Source organism: Hyla sarda, chromosome 11, assembly GCF_029499605.1.
Source record: "Hyla sarda isolate aHylSar1 chromosome 11, aHylSar1.hap1, whole genome shotgun sequence".
NCBI lineage: Eukaryota > Metazoa > Chordata > Amphibia > Anura > Hylidae > Hyla > Hyla sarda.
The window spans coordinates 25,597,229-25,615,694 of NC_079199.1; the positions used below are offsets into that span (position 1 = coordinate 25,597,229).

Here is an 18,466-nt window from a genome sequence, read left to right on the forward strand (position 1 = left end):
TCTTCTGCCTGCCTACCTCAGCTACTATTCTAATCCTGACACCCGCCTGATGCCACACATCTGATGCCAAGTTCTCCTTTTTTCACCCACCTTCTTCTCCAGGTACTGGTACTACCACCCACCGCACCACTCAGTCACCGGGTCACTTTCAGGACTCCTGATGCTGCTGTTGCCACCTCCAGGCTGTCTCATTCTGCCACCATATGTTCTCCTCATGCTGCTGCCACCTCCATGCTGTGTCATTCAACCCCTATATGTTTTCCTCATATGTAGAAAATAGAAAGAAAGACGCGGATCACTCACCAAGTTCCAATGCTGTGCTTCTTTATTTTAAAGTACAAGGGTGGCTACACGTAGACAGGTGTAACGGCAGGGCAGTAGGTGTTAAAGACCCTCCGGGCGTTTCCTCAGGCCCGGAATTGACTTCAGGTACTGCCTCTTTTATATAGTCCATGTATAGTAATAAAAAACCTATAATGGTATACAAAATGTATAAATATAGATATAAACTACATAGAAACAAATACTGGACTGGAACCTACAGAAAAGCAGCATTTAACCCTATTGCACCAGTTGCTTCCAGCTCTGCTATATAGCGGGTCTCTCTGTAGCAGCAATCTGTGTCTGTCTCCCCCTCTTTCATTCAAATCTACTCTTTCCGGACCAGCAAATCTTATCTGTTGAGTTTCTCCTCCATGTACATTCACTATATGTGTGATTAACCTAGTAGCTCCGTGTCCTGCTTTAATTGACCTTATGTGTTCTCTGATTCTTTCAAACAGTCTGCGCTTTGTCTTGCCAATATAATAGTAGCCACATGGGCATATAAGACAATAGACCACAAAGGTCATTTTACACATTATTAATTGTTTGACTTCAATAAATTTTGGTCCTAATCTGAACACTCTCTTACATAGACTCAGTTCACACATGGAGCAACTTCCACACTTAAAATTGCCCTGCGGTTTTCTGTGTGTCAACCAATCTTTTTTCTTTTTCTTTTTTTTTTTTTTTTACGGTATTTCAAATAAAATCTCCTATGGTCTTGTTACATTTGAATGTGATAATGGGTCTATTTTCTGCTGTCTTTTTTTAAATCCTGGTCCTGTTCTAAAATAAACCAGTTTTTATAGATAATATCACTTAAAGTGTACCTGTCAGGTCCAACAAAAAATTTTTTTTAATACATCACTCAGTACCTATTGCTGACCATGTACATCAAATTTTTATGTGTCTAGCACCTTTATTTATTTTTTTATTACGCTTTTAATTTAGCTCACTAGTCTGAATTCCTCTCAAAGGGAGGGGGCGTGGCCTCACTGTTCAGGCCTCCGCCCCCTCCCTCAGTATGCCGTCTGCTCACATCTCCCCTAGCATTAGCAAAACTACAACTCCCAGCTTGTCCTCACTGATAGTAGTGGGACACAAGCTGACATGGGGAGGATTTTTCCTCTAGCTCTGAGCCCTGCGCTCACAGCTGTCAATCAAGGAAGTGTGTCCATTACATAGGTGATGATGCATGGACACAGCAGGACTAGTATGTGTCCAAGCAGGCAGGGGGGGGCAGTTGTTTGACTGTCTTTTTCAGTATGAAATACTGAAAATCTTCTAATGAACGCAATTGCAAAACATATTGGTTATACATGCTTTACAACATATCAAAAGTTTTTGTATCTGACAGTGCCCATTTAAGATTTTATTCATGGGGGAATTGCAAAAAGAAAAAATGAATTTTTCTTTTTTCTTATTAATTCCTTTGTCTTTATTTAGCAATTCACTCCTAGTTTTTCGTTCTGCTTTCTCAAAAGCCTTTTTTATGACCGTGGCGGGATATCCTCTAACATATTCTCCTCATTCAGATGCCAACTCCATGCTGTGTCATTCAGCCACTATATGTTCTCCTCATTCTGACACCACCTCCAGGCTGTGTCATTCAGCCACTATATGGTCTCCTCATGCTGACAACATGTCCATGCTGTGTCATTCAGCCATTATATGTTCTCCTCATGCTGCCACCACCTCCAGGCTGTGTCATTCAGCCACTATATGTTCTCCTCATTGTAATGTCAGCACTCCAGCCAGACATGCTGGTCTTGAGTGCTCTCCTGTCATGTCCCTGCTGCTGGTGGGGCTGGGATTCGCATCGAGGGATGCGCCCGCATGCGAGTCCCAGCCCATCACTCACCTCCCTGGTCTTTCGTGTTCTCAGCTCTGGCATGCGCCAGTATGCCCTTAATTAGTGAATTCACCTACAACTTGTCATATAAATATTTGCACCTCCCATTACACCCTGCCAGATCTTTCTTTGCCCTAGTGCCTGAGAGAAAGCTTCTGTGTTCCATTATTTCTGTTTTCCGTGTACCTGACCCTTGTTCCGTGTCCTTACCCTGCTACTGTGCCACCTGTCCAGTCCATCAGCTATCCTGACCACGTCTTGTCTGTATCCTTCTGTGCCACGCTTCATCCCAGCAACCTGTGTGAACGGGTCGTGCCAGGGGTAGTGACCTGGGTGCCGCCTGCCGAAGCAAGACCATCCCGATTTGGTGCGGGATCTGGTGAAAACCAGCGGCACTTTAAACTCCACTCCCTGGCACGGCTCACGTCATCATCCACACAGGCCCAGGGGATCCACCACCTACCGTGACCGTAACCCTCATACTGATGCCACCTCCTGGCTCTGTCATTGTGCCGCCATGTGACATTTGACTCCTTGTTAGATTTGGTCTTTTGTAACCACATTATTTATTCAAAGTAAACGCCGAGGCCCGGGACATTAAACTTGGGAGTGTAATATTAAATTTAAATTTCAAAATCTAGAATTTAAATTTCAAAAAATCGAACTAATCTTTTCAAGACTGAGGCCCTATGCTCGTCGACATCATATATTAGCTGTGGAATTACCACAAGAATCCAATGAAACAGGTTAGAGCGATGACAATGAACCATAACTTATTAAATGAAACATTTGCAGTTCCTCAAAGAGTAAGACAGTGGGGGGGGTTGCTGGAACAGGTGGTAGCTCGCCTCGAAGCGGACCGCCAGCTCAATGCTCACCAGAATGGGTACTCAAATAAAATAAAAATTACAGAAAAAAATCTTCAATTTTGACGCCATATGGTCTCCCTGCTGCCACATCCAGATGCTCTGCGGTAATGATTCTAATGCCTACGATGCCTGTAACCTGCATGTCATACTGAATAACAGTATTATTTCACTAACACAGCACACTCCCTATGTGTGTTAGGACAAAGCAATGTGTTCTACACCCCTATTGAGGCTCTCTGTAGGCCAGAAATAGCCATTTTTAATAGCGGGAATATAAAATTCATGCCGGGAAATTTTTTGGGGGAAATTTGGTGAATCGGCCGAATTGAATTTTTCTAAAATTCACTCATCGCTACTTGTGGTGTTCCAGCACAGGATGTCATCCTGTGGGCTAAAGATTGCCTCGGGCATCCTTGCTGTCTCTGTGTTGGGCCCATTGCTCCATAGTGTAATTTATTATACTGTGTTGTGTTCCTGTCTTGAGTGAAACAGGTGACCCTGATGCCCCAATAAGTTACCCCCATACCTAGCCCTTATATAGTATAGGGGGGGAGGAGTTGGTCAGTGTAGTCTGGGTCTAGTCTTAGTCCAGTGAGAAGTTAGGAGTAGAAGTGAGGAGCAGAGTAGAGTCTGGAGGAATCGGTTTAGTGTGAGGAGAAGTCGTAGGAGGCCGAACGAAGTAGATCTAAAATTTGCAGCCACGGTAATCTCAGAAAAACCCCATCGCTCTGGTGAATGTCAAAGCCTGTCGGTAACCACAAAACTCTGGGGGAAGAGTCTTCAAGTCCAGTCTAGTCTGTCATTAATCTCAAAATCTTCAGTTTTCAGCAACTACAAGTCCCAGCAAGGCAATAGGCTCCCTGGGTTTACTTTGCACATCCCCTGCACTAAAGTCTGTACTGTGATGGATTTAACAACTTCTGCCTCAGTAAAGATAGTTATCTGTAATCTTGGATCTGTGTATTGACTACCCAGCGCCAGGCCCAGGAGAAGCTATCTCATCTTCAGGAACGTGAAGGTAAACGTAGCCCGGACATCACAAATTGCACCTTACACCCTTTATTCAGTCACCTCAACACCATCCCCAGTGGATGCCATATACAAGTAACTAAAAGTAACTAAAAGTAACAAGTAACTAAAAAAAAGGTACATGGTGGCGATATGACAGGCTAAGATTCTGAAAGAGTAATTGACTATTATCTCAGGTAACTGAAACAATAAAGGTAGTATGATGGGTCCATGAACTTGTATTAAAGTGGACCTGTTAGCAGCATAACATGGGTAGAAATAAGCCCATGGCTAGACAGGTCTTCTTAATTTCCATAGTCCTTTCCAGCACCAAGATATAAGCCTTTTTTGCTAATATGTGAGTGAGGCTCAGGTGCCCAGGGGGTGTCCACCGGCATGACAGGAGCCCAGGGTTAGCCATCCCATTTTCTCTTATTCACTGCCTTCATGTAAGCTTGCAAACACCTAACCCCCTATGACTGACAGGGAATATGAGGAGAGGGCCTGGCTGATTCTGGACTCTTGCTGTGCTGGGGAACGCCCCCTGGGCATTTAAGCCTTATTTACATATTTAAGTAAAGCATACACCACAGTGCTCCAAAGGACCAAAAAAGGTCGACCGTAATCAGACCGTAATCAGACTTTGGATAGGGGATAAGATGTGTAAGCACTGGAGTACCCCTTTAAGTCATCAAGACATTGTCATGTGTAATTGCACTGAGTTTGATAGGAACACATGGTAATCTGTTACTTTGTAGAAGCCATTACAGTAATGGCAAAATCAATGTAGTTAAAAGTATTATACTTAACCTAGTTGTACAGAATTGACGTTTCAATCTTAATTACATTTTCAAAGCTTAGTTAAAAAGAGTTTGTGAAGCCCTTAAAGGAAATCCATGGGACCACTTTGTGTGTTGTGTAAACTGCAAAATAACTCAATATTGCACAACGCAGTCAATTTTCCTATATTGTATGCTACTGTTACCATATTGTTGCTAACAAATAATATTCATTTTTTCCACCAGGTTTTATTTAAATATGTTTGTGTGCAAAATCTGCCTCAAGTCCACTAAATAATCATATACATCAGATCTTTTTTATTTGTACAAAGACACATACAGCCATCAATATTTGCCGTTCATAAGATAACCAAACATGAAAGACAATTTTTATCAAAATTGTTTTTATTTTGCACAATTGTTTCTCCCAAAAATCTCCTCTGCAGTCTTCAGTTCTAATTTTCCATTGTCCCTGGGCCAGTTGTTGGTGCCTAGCCTTTATGATGTCTCCAATACTGTTATGCCAAGCGCTCCGGGTCCCTGCTCCTCCCCGGAGCGCTCGCGGCGTTCTCCTCTCTGCAACGCCCCAGTCAGACCCGCTGACCGGGAGCGCTGCACTGACACTGCAGGCGGGGATGCGATTTGTAAAGGGGGATGCGATTTGTAAAGCGGGATGCGCCCGCTCGCGGATCGCATCCCAATTTGCTCACCTGTCCCGGTCCCCAGCTGTCACGTCCTGGTGCGCGCTGCTCCGCTCTCTAGGGCGCGCGCGCCAGCTCTCTAAGATTTAAAGGGCCAGTGCACCACTAATTGGTGCCTGGCCCAATCAGTGTAATTAACTCCCACCTGCTCCACGCCTTTATAACCTCACTTCCCCTTCCCTGCATTGCCGGATCTTGTTGCCTTGTGCCAGTGAAAGCGCTTTGTGTATGTTCCTAGCCTGTGTTCCAGACCTTCTGCTGTTGCCCCTGACTACGACCCTTGCTGCCTGCCCTGACTTTCTGCTACGTCCGACCTTGCTCTTGCCTTGTCCTTCTGTACCGCGCCTGTCTCAGCAGTCAGAGAGGTTGAGCCGTTACCGGTGGATACGACCTGGTTGCTACCGCCGCAGCAAGACCATCCCGCTTTGCGGCGGGCTCTGGTGAATACCAGTAGCAACTTAGAACCGGTCCACCGGTACGGTCCACGCCAGTCCCTCTCTGACACAGAGGATCCACCTCCAGCCTGCCGAATCCTAACACAAACAATGCACACATGTAGTAGAGGGGACCATGGCCCTTTAGGCTGTGTTCACACGTCGGAATGTCTGCAGGGAAAATCTCTGTGCGGACATTCCACAGTCTCATAGACGGTAATGCATTACGTGCAGAGTCTGCTGAAAGAATGGGCTGGTTCATTCTTTCTGCGGATAGCAGAATCGGAAATTCCACTGTGTGCACAGCGCAGCAGAATCCCATTGAATACAATAAGACCCTGCTGCTGCGGAATCTCCGACATATGAACATAATAGCCTTATATCTCTCGGAGAACATTATAGAGCAGCACTAAGCAGTGTAGGCTGTAAATAATGCTCTAGGGTTAGATATATAATTTACTGGATGGACTTTGCTCTGTTCTTTTCCTCTACTTCTGTATCTCTTTAACCACTCTCCCACCATTCCTCTACTCTCCATAAACTTTTATGGTTAACGGTAACTCAATATTTCAGTGACCTGAGGCTGAATTGCGATACCAGACACAGCCCATTGGCAAGAGTGATGGTGATCAATGATTCAACTTTTTTAGTTGTCATAGACAATTGCCTAAATGGTGGGTGGGGTCCAAAAGCCATATAACCACAATGGTATGTAAAACAGCATGGACTCACTACTGTGAAGTTTTCTATGACCTGTTATTGACCACATGGTTTTGCAAGGTTTTTTTTTCCTACAAAATTGTGTGGCCAAACATTAATAGACCCTACAGTCAATTATGCAGCAAAACAATTGGCAAAACCATCTCGGCCACTCAGTTTATGCATCATGAGACGCAGATGGGAAGAGCAGTGCCTGATACAAGCAATAATCTAGAAGATCTGTGCAGTGGGTACACAGCTCAAATACTGTGCAGACAGGGATCAGTGGCTTACACAGGAAGAGTAATGATGCCTTTAACCCCTTAAGGACCGGAGGTTTTTCCGTTTTTGCATTTTCGTTTTTTGCTCCTTGCCTTTAAAAAATCATAACTCTTTCAAATTTACACCTAAAAATCCATATGATGGCTTATTTTTTGCGCCACCAATTCTACTTTGTAATGACATCAGTCATTTTGCCCAAAAATCTATGGTGAAGCGGGAAAAAAAATCATTGTGCGACAAAATTGAAAAAAAAAACGCTGTTTTGTAACTTTTGGGGGCTTCCGTTTCTACGTAGTACATTTTTCGGTAAAAATGACACCTGATATGTATTCTGTAGGTCCATACGATTAAAATGATACCCTACTTATATAGGTTTGATTTTGTCGGACTTCTGGAAAAAATCATAACTACATGCAGGAAAATTTATACGTTTAAAATTGTCATCTTCTGACCCCTATAACTTTTTTATTTTTCCGTGTATGGGGCGGTATGAGGGCTCATTTTTTGCGCCGTGATCTGAAGTTTTTAACGGTACCATTTTTGCATTGATAGGACTTATTGATCACTTTTTATTCATTTTTAAATGATATAAAAAGTGACCAAAAATGCACTATTTTGGACTTTGGAATTTTTTTGCGCGCACGCCATTGACCGAGCGGTTTAATTAATGATATATTTTTATAATTCGGACATTTCCGCACGCGGTGATACCACATATGTTTATTTTTATTTTTATTTACACTGTGTTTTTTTTTTTATTGGAAAAGGGGGGTGATTCAAACTTTTAATAGGGGAGGAGTTAAATGATCTTTATTCACTTTTTTTTTTCACTTTTTTTTTGCAGTGTTATAGGTCCCATAGGGACCTATAACACTGCACACACTGATCTTCTATGTTGATCACTGGTTTCTCATAAGAAACCAGTGATCAACGATTCTGCCGCATGACTGCTCATGCCTGGATCTCAGGCACTGAGCAGTCATTCGGCGATCGGACAGCGAGGAGGCAGGTAGGGGCCCTCCCGCTGTCCTGTCAGCTGTTCGGGATGCCGCGATTTCACCGCGGCTATCCCGAACAGCCCACTGAGCTAGCCGGGATGCTTTCGGTTTCACTTTAGACGCGGCGTTCAACTTTGAACGCCGCGTCTAAAGGGTTAATAGCGCGCGGCACAGCGATCAATGCCGCGCGCTATTAGCCACGGGTCCCGGCCGTTGTTAGAGGCCGGGCCCGACCCGCTATGACGCGGGGCCACGCCGTGGCCCCGCGTTATAGATCGGGAGTGGACACATGACGTTCCAGTACGTCATGTGTCCTTAAGGGGTTAAAGGGGTACTCTGGTGAAAATCTTTTTTTCTTTTAAATCAACTGGTGGCAGAAAGTTAAACATATTTGTAAATTACTTCTATTAAAAAATCTTAATCCTTCCAGTACTTATTAGCTGCTGAATGCTATAGAGGAAATTCCTTTCTTTTTGGAACACTGATGACATCACGAGCACAGTGCTCTCTGCTGACATCTCTGTCCATTTTAGCAACCATGCATAGCAGATGTATGCTAAGGGAAGCATGGTGGCTCAGTGGTTAGCACTGCTGCCTTGCAGTGCTGAGGACTTGGGTTCAAATCCCACTAAGGACAACAATAAATAAAGCGTTATTATTATTATAATAACGTCAGCAGAGAGAACTGTGCTCGTGATGTCATCAGAGAGCATTCCAAAAAGAAAAGAATTTCCTCTGTAGTATTCAGCAGCTAATAAGTACAGGAAGGATTAAAAATTTTTAATAGAAGTAATTTACAAATATGTTTAACTTTCTGCCACCAGTTGATTTAAAAGAAAAAAGGTTTTCACCGGAGTACCCCTTTAAAGCTGCATGATACCAAAGATCATCCAACAAAAGAGTGATTTCTCGCTCAATGGCTGATCAATGAGTCTTTTCCATCAGCCAATAATCGCTCCATGTAAAAAGCCTTTAGTCTGTGTCATACATTGCAGTTTTACCACATATTCACTGTGATTTTTATTACTTCAATTATGCAAATCGAGGTAAAAATAAAAAATAAATCTACCGCAATTTGCGTAATCCTGGTAAAATATGTCTGGAAGATTTGAAAGTATAACAGCAAAAATGAGGCAAAAACACAGTAAGGGTACATTCACGCGTACGCAGATTTGATGCGCAGGATTTGATGCACAGGATTTGCTGCTGCAGATTTCAATGTAAACTAAATGACTGAGCACAGCTTCTAATTGGCAGTTACAAATCCTGCACATCAAGTCTGCGCAGGATCCTGTATGTGTGAACGTACCCTAAAACTGCAATATGAGGACACAGCCTTAACTCTCCCATGTTATCTATTCCCTACAGGGCGTCGTGGGGAGTGTGTCAGTGTCCCTATAATGACTGGCTCTGTTAGCCTTGGCCAACCAAGGAGGAAGTGTAGGTACCTGGCCAATCAGTTGTGGTGTTGGCATTCACACCTCCTGAGGGCAGGATATTTAAACTGGGCATCTGCTGTAGTCAGATGCCAGTGATTATGGTTAATCTAATCACCAGCAGTCCTCACTCCTGTGTAATCCCCTGTATTCCTCATCTGATCTGACCTCTTTTGCTTGCTGATTATGTACTGTGCCACCCTCCTGGTTTGACCCTTGCTTGTCCTTTTTCTAGTTCTGATTTTGTACTACCCTTCCCTCTATATTTTGACTCTCTAGCTCATCCCCGGTTTTGTACCTCTGCTGCCTGTGTGTTGCTGACCTGGCCTGTATGACTTCTCTTGAAGCCCTGTACACTTAGTCCAGTAAAAGGACCATCGCCCAGTTGTGGGCTGCCACTCAGGGCTGATCGTCCAAGGAGGCAGTGGTTGTGGGCGAGCTTAGGTCTGCACTGCTCCCTACATGATGGTGCAGTGCTTGTGCAAGATGAGTATGGTGTATCGTTGATCTATATCTATCTATCTCATATTTATCTTGTATCTATCTATCTATCTCATATCTATCTATCATCTAATTACTACATGGAGATAATGCACTTCACTAGGTTTGTATTATCACTAAATTATCGGTATTACTTAGTCATACAGTACTATTGCATCTACTTACAGTTTTTAGGCATCTTAGTTCTTTTTTATTTGAAAACCCAAATGACAGCCCCTACACACGATACATCCCGTTCACTCTATTCTATTAGTTGGCCTTACTGTAATTCTTTCAGCTGAAGCCTTTCTTTATTCTGTGCAACAATCAGTCACTTACATATCTATAAAAGCCACATTGTCCTTCATATGTTCTGTAAACTAATGACCATGATCTCTGTGCAGTTATTTCACTATTCTGATTCATATCCATGGATTCAAAATATTAAAGAAAAACTTCTTCCTTTAGGTCATTCAATATCTGTTTGTTTTGTTCTTTTTTGTGACATTTCACTTTTTTATTAGGTTAGATATTATGCTATCTTTCACATCCAGGGCCATCCCTCCCCGTTTCTTGCCTTCTCTGTCTTTTCTATATAAAGAGTACCCTGGTTTTGATATATTCTAGTCATTACTCTTACTGAACCATGTCTCAGTGATCTCATTGCCTAAACTGCAAGAAATAGTAGACAAGACTCTAAGCTTGTCTTCTTTTGACCTACCGTATATACTCGAGTATAAGCCGACCCGAATATAAGCCGAGGCCTCTAATTTCACCCCAAAAAAACAGGAAAAGTTATTGACTCGACTATAAGCCTAGGGTGGGAAATACATCATCCCCCCATGTCATCATCCAGACCCCCGTCATCATCCCCCCCCCCCTTCATCATCACCGCCTGTCAATCCCTTCAGTGGTCTCCAACCTGCGGACCTCCAGATGTTGCAAAACTAAAACTCTCAGCATGCCCGGACAGCCATCGGTTGTCCGGGCATGCTGGGAGCTGTAGTTTTGAAACCTCTGGAGGTCCACAGGTTGAAGACCACAGCGGCCTTTGTCATCATCCAGACCCCCATCATCATCATCACCCCCCCTTCATCATCACTGCCTGTCAATCCCTTCATCAGTGGTCTTCAACCTGCGGACCTCCAGAGGTTACAAAACTACAACTCCCAGAATACCCGGACAGCCATCGGCTGTCCGGGCATGCTGGGAGTGGTAGTTTTGAAACCTCTGGAGGTCCGCAGGTTGAAGACCACTGCGGCCTTCGTCATCATCCAGACATCCCCTTTAGTTTTGTACTCACCTCCCCTTGGTGGGAAGGAAGGGTGAGCTGGTCCGGGCCATCTATGCTGCAGGGACCATCCAGTGGGGAGGGTTAGTCGTTCAAGGCTGTCCATTTTCACTGGGGGGGCTCTCTTCTCCGCGCTCCGGGCCCGGCCCCGGACTAGTGACGTTGCCTTGACGACGACGCACAGGGACGTTTAATGCGAGTCCCTGTGCATCGTCGTCAAGGCAACGTCACTAGTCCGGGGCCGCCCCGGAGCGGAGAAGAGGGCCTCCTGGTGAAAATGGACAGCCCGGAACGACTAACCCTCCCCACCGGACGGTCTCTGCAGCATAGATGGCCCGGACCAGCTCACCCTTCCTTCCCACTGAGGGAAGGTGAGTAGAAAGCTAAAGGGGGTGTCCGGATGATGACGAATGACACCATTCACCAAGCCATAAGTTGAATACTCTAATGCAAATCTGTCTATCTTTCTGAAGGTTTTGCACAGGAAGAACAGCAAAGAATGAAACAGTGGATGCAATCTTCTGTATATCATTTCCAAGTGTATAGAAAGCTTCCATTACCTGTGAAACCTCCTTGCAAGACAGACAATTTGCCCTTAGATGGAAAAGAACATCCATGTTACCATCCTGCTTTGCTTGCTTAACAATATTAAAGGAGTTATCCAGGAAAAAACTTTTTTATATATCAACTGGCTCCAGAAAGTTAAACAGATTTGTAAATTACTTCTATTAAAAAATCTTAATCCTTCCAACAATTATCAGCTGCTGAAGTTGATTTGTTCTTTTCTACCTGGCAACAGTGCTCTCTGCTGACATCTCTGCTTGTCTCTGGAACTGCACAAAGTAGAAGAGGTTTGCTATGGGGATTTGCTTCTACTCTGGACAGTTCCTGATAGGGATGTAAGAAAAAATCGATTCTCGCGATAATCCCGATTTTTCATTTGCCGATACAGAATCGATTCAAAATATTTTTGAATCGATTCTTTTAGGGATGTGGAATTTTTATCTGCGGACGCCCGGAACAGCATGTCATGTCCCGGGCATCAGGAGATAAAAGTTCCACATTTGTGGAGCCGGGCAGGCCGGATCTGACACGGCTATGGAGCGGGCTCCGACTCGTGCCCACTCCGTACTATGCGACCCCCGGCTGATTTCAGTAGCCGGGGGCCGCCGCTAATAGCCAGCATGCGGCAATCGCCGCGGCTGGCTATTAAAGGAGTATCCGGTGCGCACTTTTCTCATTTTATCCTATCCAGGCTGCAAAATAAAACGCACTTTATCTTACCTGCCAACGAGCCCCCGGAGCTCCGGTACAGTCCGGTACAGGTGTTCGGTCCCCGGGCTGTATTCTTCTTACTTCCTGTTAGTCCGGCACGTCACATGGAGCTTCAGCCTATCACTGGCCGCAGCGATGTCCCGCCTCCGCTGGTGATAGGCTGAAGCTCCATGTGACGTGCCGGACTAACAGGAAGTAAGAAGAATACAGCCCGGGGACCGAACACCTGTACCGGACTGTACCGGAGCTCCGGGGGCTCGTTGGCAGGTAAGATAAAGTGCGTTTTATTTTATTTTGCAGCCCGGACGGGATAACATGAGAAAAGTGAGCACCGGAGTACTAAATCGCCGCTGTCAAAGCTGACAGCGGCGTCTATTGGGATCTATGAATGCTCCCAGGTGGGCGATATATCGCGATATATCGCGATGTATCGTCACCTAGACGGTATCGCGATATATCGGGATATATCGAATCGCCACACTGGTATCGCGATTCGAATCGAATCGCCAAATTCTTGGCGATTCACACCCCTAGTTCCTGAGACAGGTGTCGTCAGAGAGCACTTAGACAGAAAAGAACAACTCAACTTCAGCAGCTCATAAGTACTCAAAGGATTAAGATTTTTTAATAGAAGTAAATTACAAATCTGTTTAACTTTCTGGAGCCAGTTGATATATAAATTATTTTTTTCCTGGATAACCCCTTTAATACACAGTCATTTCTTTAACCCCTTAAGGACACAGCCGATTTTCATTTTTGCATTTTCATTTTTTCCTATAAAATGTACTATAAAATGTATGGTACAACGAAAAAAATATTATTATATTATTTGTGTGTAAAAATTTAAACACAAAACAAAACACAATGGCCCTGATTTACTAATAGTGGAGTGGAGTTTTCTTTGCGGGTTTTAATGCCCTATAAAAAAAATTCCACGGTATTTATTTAGGTTTCCCTACATTTTGCTTATTTTTTTTACACATTCTCTGATCTGTGGGATTTTCCTCAGCTCAAATCCACTACATTTTCTGTGGAAATCTAGTAAATATGTTGGGTTTTTGTGAAAATGTTGGGAACACGCCCCCTTTTTTGGCGGCTACGCCCCTTTCCCCGATGGCCGTGCTCCTTTTTCGGGTTTTCTCAGTAAAATGGAGTTGGTCGGGTATTTTTCAACTCTGGCACAAACAGAATTTCTGGCGTAATGCACCAGAATCTGGCGCACGACCCGACAAACCATATTGGGTTTACAATAGTAAATCAGGGCCAATGTTGCATCTTTGTGTTTTTTTGTTTTTACACAGTGCACTTTATGGTAAAACTGACATGTTCTCTTTATTCTGTGTTTTTTTTAAACAGGAAACGGGGGGGTGATCAAAATTCTTATCGGGGGGGGGGGGGGGGCTTATTTAGATTATTAAAAATTTTGTTTTACTTTTTATTTCACATTTATTAAGGGGATAAGTGTCTGATCATGGGGAAGTCTGACCGCTGGGACCCCCCATGATCTCCTGCATGGCACCCCAGCTCTCCCCAGGAATGGAGTCGGTCGACCCCCGCACAAGGCAGTGGCAAACACCCCCCCCCCCTCAATGTTTCTCTAAGGGAGAGCCAAAGATACCCTAACACTGTATCTCCAACTGTACCATAGAGATACATGGATGGGGCATGTTGGCAACTGCTTCGTGCAGCGGTCGACAGACTCCATTCCTGGGGAGAGCCGGGGTGCCGGGCAGGAGATCATGGGGGTCCCAGTGATTGGACCCCCTGTGATTAGACCCTTATCCCATAGGGAACTATTAATATCAATCTATCTTTTGTTTTTACTATTCAGTGCTATGTGATAGTTGTATCGGCGATCTACTTGTACAACCTGCAGACTGTATGTGAGGGTCCCAGGAGAGCAGCATGGCAGATACCCGTGATTGTGCTGCCAGTGTTCCAATGGGTGTCACCAAAGCCCCGTAACTTTTTTGGATGCTGTAATCATTAATGGGATAATAGCGGTCATTAGCAGAATCACTACTGCTCTTGCATCATAGATTGTAGTGCGTTGATTTCCGAGTGACCAGGGCACACATTTATGCCCTGTGTCTTCTAAGGGTATCTGACAAAAGCGTCACCCACACTAATCTGACTATACAGTGGAATAATGCAGGTGATGCAGATTTTAACAATGTTTACTTATTTTTTGGGATCAGGGGTTCTGCTTTTAACGGCCTAAAATTAAAATATATAGATTACCTACTACGGTGCCCTCCGGGTGTTCCCTAGCCCCTTGGTGTACTGTCATGAGAACACACATCGGCCCAGTGCTACTTTCCTTCATTAATATTCAGCATTGATTAATAAGCATTGATTGTTATATCCTTCTATGAGGAAGAACACCATCGCATTCAAAACACGTAAGAGTGTCACATGGATTGCAGTTATCCTGATGGAATGCTTTTGATGGGGATTGATAAACAATATTCTGTTTTCCTATTACAGTTGTGCTGAATATATCGTTGTGGGGCACCAGGGCATTCTCTCTAGGAATTTCACAGTTTTTTTTAAACATTTTATTTACACCCATAATAAAGATGTCTGATCAGAGGTGTAACTTGTAGCTTCTAGGCTCTGATGCAAAGTCTGTAACGGGGCCCATATCTACCATGTGCCATTCATCCTACTGGTGTCTTCATATGGGGCTTGGAGCACCCTCAGCCACAGGGCCCGATGTGAATGCTACCTCTGCATCCTCTATAGTTACGGCAGATGTTCTTCCACAAAGTGTATGATGATATTTTCGTGATTAACTAGTGCACCTTAATACACTCTGTAAGCAGGTAACAAGTGATGTGGGAAACTAACATCCACGTGCTGCGGAACTATTTTCTGGTTTTAATAGTCCTCCAATTAAGTGCTTCAATATGTTTACAAAACTCCTAACCCGATAATACCGGCAGTTGCAGCATCCAATGCAGCCTTGTAGCTGGGAGCAGAGCTAGTGGTGGTAATACTGCCATAATTGTCAGCTCATTTACAGAATATTTAGCTGAGCAGTGAGCCAGATGAGAGGAGTTAATGAGCTCAGCGTCTGCCGTAATTAGGGAAAGCAGAAGTACCGCTCACGAGAAGCTGCTGCACCACTTTCTTGTGCCTTGGAAGCCAAAGGTTCAGTAGGGCTCATTTATATATGTGCACTAATCCATAGCAACCAATTTGTTATTTGCTCTTATAATCTAATTTATATTATAAGTAATGGAAATTACTCTGCACTTCTGGCCAATTGCAATGTTTTTCTAGGAGCTCAATTTGCACTTTTATATACAGTATCTCCCATAGTACATGCAACCCTCACATTATATATACAGTATATCCCATAGTACATGCAACCCTCACATTATATATACAATATCTCCCATAAGTGACTCCACCCCTCACATTATATATACAGTATATCCCATAAGTGAGTCCACCCCTCACTTTATATATACAGTATCTCCCATAAGTGACTCCACCCCTCACATTATATATACAGTATATCCCATAAGTGAGTCCACCCCTCACATTATATATACAGTATATCCCATAAGTGAGTCCACCCCTCACATTATATATAGTATATCCCATAAGTGAGTCCACCCCTCACATTATATATACAGTATCTCCCATAAGTGAGTCCACCCCTCACATTATATATAGTATATCCCATAAGTGAGTCCACCCCTCACATTATATATACAGTATCTCCCATAAGTGAGTCCACCCCTCACATTATATATAGTATATCCCATAAGTGAGTCCACCCCTCACATTATATATACAGTATCTCCCATAAGTGACTCCACCCCTCACATTATATATACAGTATATCCCATAAGTGAGTCCACCCCTCACATTATATATACAGTATATCCCATAAGTGACTCCACCCCTCACATTATATATACAGTATCTCCCATAAGTGACTCCACCCCTCACATTATATATACAGTATATCCCATAAGTGAGTCCACCCCTCACATTATATATACAGTATATCCCATAAGTGAGTCCACCCCTCACATTATATATACAGTATCTCCCATAAGTGACTCCACCCCTCACATTATATATACAGTATATCCCATAAGTGAGTCCACCCCTCACATTATATATACAGTATCTCTCATGGTACATGCAACCCTCACATTATATATACAGCATCTCCCATAAGTATATGCAACCCTCACATTATATATACAGTATCTCCCATAAGTGAGTTCACCCCTCTCATTATATACAGTACATCCCATAAGTGAGTCCACCCTCACATTATATACAGTATATCCCATAAGTGAGTCCACCCCTCACATTATATATACAGTATATCCCATAAGTGAGTCCACCCTCACATTATATACAGTATATCCCATAAGTGAGTCCACCCCTCACATTATATATACAGTATATCCCATAAGTGACTCCACCCCTCACATTATATACAGTATCTCCCATAAGTGAGTCCACCCCTCACATTATATATATACAGTATATCCCATAAGTGACTTCACCCCTCACATTAAATATACAGTATCTCCCATAAGTGAGTCCACCCCTCACATTATACAGTATCTCCCATAAGTGAGTCCACCCCTCACATTATATACAGTATCTCCCATAAGTGACTTCACCCCTCACATTAAATATACAGTATCTCCCATAAGTGAGTCCACCCCTCACATTATACAGTATCTCCCATAAGTGACTCCACCCCTCACATTATATACAGTATCTCCCATAAGTGAGTCCACTCCTCACATTATATACAGTATCTCCCATAAGTGACTTCACCCCTCACATTAAATATACAGTATCTCCCATAAGTGAGTCCACCCCTCACATTATACAGTATCTCCCATAAGTGAGTCCACCCCTCACATTATATATACAGTATCTCCCATAAGTGAGTCCACCCCTCACATTATATATACAGTATCTCCCATAAGTGAGTCCATCCCTCACATTATATATACAGTATCTCCCATAAGTGAGTCCACCCCTCACATTATATATACAGTATATCCCATAAGTGACTCCACCCCTCACATTATATATATACAGTATCTCCTATAAGTGAGTCCACCCCTCACATTATATACAGTATCTCCCATAAGAGAGTCCACCCCTCACATTATATATACAGTATCTCCCATAAGTGAGTCCACCCCTCACATTATATATACAGTATCTCCCATAAGTGACTCCACCCCTCACATTATATATACAGCATCTCCCATAAGTGAGTCCACCCCTCACATTATATACAGTATCTCCCATAAGTGAGTTCACCCCTCACATTATATATACAGTATATACCATAAGTGAGTCCACCCCCCACATTATATATACAGTATCTCCCATAAGTGAGTCCACCCCTCACATTATATACAGTATCTCCCATAAGTGACTTCACCCCTCACATTATATATACAGTATCTCCCATAAGTGAGTCCACCCCTCACATTATATACAGTATCTCCCATAAGTGAGTCCACCCCTCACATTATATACAGTATCTCCCATAAGTGAGTCCACCCCTCACATTATATATACAGTATATCCCATAAGTGAGTCCACCCCTCACATTATATATACAGTATATCCCATAAGTGACTCCACCCCTCACATTATATATACAGTATCTCCCATAAGTGACTCCACCCCTCACATTATATACAGTATCTCCCATAAGTGACTCCACCCCTCACATTATATACAGTATATCCCATAAGTGACTCCACCCCTCACATTATATACAGTATATCCCATAAGTGAGTTCACCCCTCACATTATATATACAGTATCTCCCATAAGTGAGTCCACTCTTCACATTATATACAGTATATCCCATAAGTGAGTCCACCCCTCACATTATATATACAGTATCTCCCATAAGTGAGTCCACTCTTCACATTATATACAGTATCTCTCATAAGTGACTCCACCCCTCACATTATATACAGTATATCCCATAAGTGACTCCACCCCTCACATTATATATACAGTATATCCCA

The 18,466-nt window shown here is 43.3% G+C and overlaps 1 long non-coding RNA gene across 1 annotated transcript in view; it reads right to left on the minus strand.

Annotated features, from left to right (window-relative positions):
* Positions 1 to 312: 312 nt before the first annotated feature.
* The window catches only part of LOC130295974 (uncharacterized), a 45,903-nt gene continuing 27,749 nt past the window's right edge, over positions 313 to 18,466 (minus strand). Inside the window, exon 3 of the long non-coding RNA XR_008849080.1 lies at positions 313 to 471. This is a non-coding gene — a long non-coding RNA (uncharacterized LOC130295974). The remainder of the gene's footprint in view (positions 472 to 18,466) is intronic.